The sequence below is a fragment of the Helianthus annuus genome, chromosome 6 (genome assembly GCF_002127325.2).
Source record: "Helianthus annuus cultivar XRQ/B chromosome 6, HanXRQr2.0-SUNRISE, whole genome shotgun sequence".
NCBI classification, from domain to species: Eukaryota; Viridiplantae; Streptophyta; class Magnoliopsida; order Asterales; family Asteraceae; genus Helianthus; species Helianthus annuus.
Window position 1 is genome coordinate 23,435,779 of NC_035438.2, and position 4,470 is coordinate 23,440,248.

At 36.0% G+C, this 4,470-nt stretch overlaps 1 long non-coding RNA gene across 1 annotated transcript; it reads right to left on the reverse strand.

Annotated features, from left to right (window-relative positions):
• Positions 1–397: 397 nt before the first annotated feature.
• On the reverse strand, positions 398–1,804 carry LOC110863848. The gene is made up of 3 exons (XR_002549413.2): positions 1,607–1,804; positions 1,198–1,528; positions 398–1,083 (listed from the first exon to the last, which is right to left on the reverse strand). It is a non-coding gene; the product is annotated as an uncharacterized LOC110863848 (long non-coding RNA).
• Between the last annotated feature and the right edge of the window lie 2,666 nt (positions 1,805–4,470).

Genomic DNA, 4,470 nt, shown 5'->3' on the forward strand with positions numbered 1-4,470 from the left:
AACTAAATGGAAAACGTTTGGGGAAGCGGTAAAAACGGATAATAGGTAAGAATCTCACTGTCATACAAGTTCCAACCTATGTCCGGGAAACCTAACCAACCCACAACATCTCCACTTTCAGTCTCAAGGTTAGTGATAACTGAGACTGAAATCTAAACATGCAAGTGATAGATCTAAGGTCATAAAGTCAATGTAATCAATAATCAACACAAAGCCAACCATAAACTCATGCAATTTCAAGTTTAAGACACAAAGTCAAAAAACCGAGATAACATGTATATCTGTAAACACATTCTAGACATCCTCCAAGTGTTAAAACACAACAGAAACCATTAAAGTTCCAATATTAACATAAACAACTATTCAAGATCCAACCCCCATGAACATTCAACAAATATCACAAAATCATCCTATTTATTACACAATCAGATAAAAACTAGCCTAACATCATCATAAAACATGTACAAAGATATGATCTCAACATAACCATAATCAATATAAGTTTTTTGAATCTGAAAACTTATTTAAAATTAGTTAATACAATAACTAGAACCAAACGATCAACCATAGGTCTTCACCCGTACTCCCAAAGTTATCCTGAGTAGTTTCCTGTCAATCCAACAACGTTTCGGTAGTGTGTCCTCATGAACTCCCCAAAAATGAGAAAATGGGTTATATAGATACAGTGCAAGTGGACTGTTTGGAACTTCAAGCGATCCGCTTGGAACTCATGAAAGCTAAGTCAGTACGTGGAGTGATGGGGTGCAAGCGGACCATGCTTATTCCAATTAGTCTGCTTGGAGTAGGGTCTGCAAAAGTGCATGCCATCTGGTTCATCGTAATCCGTGCGAGCTAGCTACGGCACGAATGAACAACTTAATGCTCTAAGTGATCTGGTTGAAGCTGATGAACCCAAAATGAAAGCGGTTGTTGATACTATCAGCATGTAGCTACCTTGGTTCCAAATGGCCCGCTTGGAATCGCCTTTAGTAGAAGTCTTTGCTCTTTATTCCATCTTCAAGCCCAAATCTAAACCATTCCTGGTTTCTTCCCAAATTTCCCATTTAAGTACCAAACCTGCAACTAAACTAAAAGATCAACAAAGTACCCAAAGCTAGCAAATTATAAAAGTAAAACTAGGTGAAATAGTGGGATAAATGAGGTAAAAACATATGAATTTTTGAGTCTATCACTAACAATTATGAAGTCGCAATGAATTTTCTGGTTTTTTCACACCGATAACAAAGGTTTGAAACCAATCTGCAATCTCCAAGGTGTTTTCTTCCATAATTGTTACATTTGTTACAACCACTAACATCTTCCACTTTGGACATTTTGTCCCTCTGTCTCGAGTTATCCCTTCTACATTTTCAAGCAAAACAAAATCATTTCCTCTTGGGCTCCTAAGTACTCAAATCCTCCATAGTAACGTTGTTGTACACAATCCCCCTTAGCTCCACTACTAATTCAAAGGTCCTCGATGAGCTAGCCTTCACGAATGTGTGAACTTCCTGTTGCAACAGTATCCCTATAGTATTCACCACCAAATATCAATTTGAGAAACGTTCTCATAAATTAAAAGGTGAGCATAGTTCATAGCATTTACCGTTTAGACTGTGTGTTATACCCATCCTCTTCTCCTTCATCATTCATTGTCTCCATAATGTCACATCACCATCCTCCTCCATCCCCTCTATCACCCACCTCCAACCCTCAACCTATGTTATATTCATCTCCTAACCCCCTTTTTGTATATTTATTTTATTATTTAAATAGAGAGACTAAAGAAAGAAGAGAGAGTGTGTGAAAGTTGATGAAATGATGGACGGGGTAGAGGTGATATCCCTCCCAAGTTTTGACAGTACGAGAGAGGGGGCCATGGTGTTCCCCTTCATCCCGTGATGATGTGACACCATCTCCTTGTCCATCTCATAACCATAACATATAGCGTTAAAAATGAAAAAAAAAAAAAAAAAAAGGTTCATGCTCTAACCGCTGTGTTGATATTGCTCTTATCATAAGCATTATAAATTAACATAACGATGATATACAACATTAGCATAATTTTTTTTAACTTGGAAAAATAAGCTTGCAAAAGGAAATTACCTTATGTAGCATTTGAGAAGAAATAGATCCTTTAATAAGCCCGTTACCCGAGTACCTTTTGAGTAGTTATGTTTCCATTTGTTTTGTTATTCTTATATTGTTTTACATTTTGTTTGTCAAACACCACAATAAAAATTAAAAGTTCTAGCATCCAGCTCTACCTCCGACTTTACCTCAAGCTAGTTTTATAAAACATTTTTTTTTTATCAAACATGTGTTTTGTAAGTAAAACATATTAACCTCAGTGACACTTTACAAATAAATGTTAGTTCCTTGAAAAATATTTCCATTTACATGTTAGTCCCTTGAAAAATACGCAAGTAAAATAAATCAATCCCTTTGATTAGGTTTGTAGAAATTACTAAAACCCTTTCTGAACAATTTAGAATTTATAAGTTAAAATTCTGACCAAATATTTCAATGATTCATTTGACCAAAAATTTTTCTATAAAACTCTAAAATCCCACCCCCATTTTGGGAATAAAATAAGTTGATGTTGTTGTAATTTTGTCTGCCCGAAACTTCTCTCTTGTAAGTTTTGACATGAACATATATACACAAACATGGACACATGCATGCATGTCATGCATGTGATGTATGGTCATGTGTGCATAACAGTTTGTATTCTGGTCATGTCATTGTCGGCAGAGCATTATTTCTTGAATTGTGTGTTGAAATACAACAGAGTGTGTGTGAGTAAATCGATGGAGGATGGAAAACAATCAATGATTTTGCAATCCATTGCTTGATGATTGACTCCTCGCTGACTGACCACAACTCATGTGTCCCCTCTGTGTTTTCTTTGACCTACTTGTATTTTGTACTATTTTAATTACTTCATTTTCATATGTTAAGTTTTTTTTGCAGCCTTTTGCTTTCACAGTCTGTGGGTTAATAGCCATTCATTCAACTCTTTTATTCCCTGTGTGTATATGTATGTTTTTTTTCATGGAAATGTTAAATGTGTTATGTTTTGATCAAACAAGGTTAACTAGATCATATTTTGATCAAACCATGTAAAAGTTTGATTTGTGTTGTTTTCTAACCTCGGTTTTATATCACGCGTACAAACACAAGAAACCGCCTTCTTTGGGATCTTTCTTTGTTTTCTTTTTGATGCTTTTGATTTAGGGTAAATTACATTTTTTGTCCTTTATGTTTGTACCGGATTGCAACGGATAGCCTTTAACTTCAATAATTACAATCACAATCCTTTATTTGCAAAACCCGTTGCACTCTACATCCTTTAGTACTAACGAGATTAAAAATTTCAGTTAAGTTTATTCACTTAAGGGTATTTTGGTCAATTCATGTTTTTGTCTAAATGTTTAATAAATAAAACAAAAAACATTGCATATACACTTCATCTTCCCCAATATCCTAACCCTAACACCCTAACCACCACATCTTGCCACCACCACCTCATTCTGCCGCCACCACCATTGTCTACTCATCTCCGCCACCGTAAAACCCTAATCTACACCATTACATCTGGTTCAATTTGATTCATAGAACTTCAATTTCTACACCGTCACAGCGTTGGCGCTCATCAATCTTCTGAAATTCTTATTGTTTTGTTCGGAGTATTGATTTATAGAACTTCAATTTGTAATCCTTCCTTTAATACCAAGAAATCCAGTTGTTCAATGTCTAATCACATCAGTTGTGTTAACATCTATTCACAACACAAAGGTTCTTTTAAATCAATTAAGCCTGCTATAGTTACAAACAATAACTATGCTCCGAAGAGAACTTTGTATGTCTTCTGTTTGTATATAAACTATCAATAAACAAAATTCAAAATTTGACAAAAACACAAAACTTTAGTTAATATTATTCATTTTAACGAAGCAAAGTGTGCAAGTAATATTGAAGGTCCGGCTAGGGGAGGATCTAGTCGCCTAATCCTTGTGTACAAACCAACCCGGTTGTGCGGAATCCAACCGAGATAGCAAACCGAGATCGAACACAACAATGATAAACACGAGATACAAGACACGAAGATTCAATGATTAACACCCTTGTATTAATGCTTGAAAAACAGTTACAATGTGTTTACAAATATGCTCTGTAAACTCTCTCTAGTTATCTCGTGTGTGCGTTCTATGTATTCTATCTGTCTTCAGTCTATATATAGTCACTGAACACATCAGCATCGACGACATGGAATTGGCTCTCGACGAATCAAATGACCAGCGACGAAACGAAGGAATGGGCGGCGAAACAGGATCACTGTCGACGAAACAGGTCTGTTTCGTTGACCCCTTTGTGTTTCGTCGAGTTGGGCTTAGGCCCAAACAGTGAAGGCCCAGTATCTTGTTTCGTCGATCTTGATTTCATCCCAGGACTACTTCAATGTCCTCT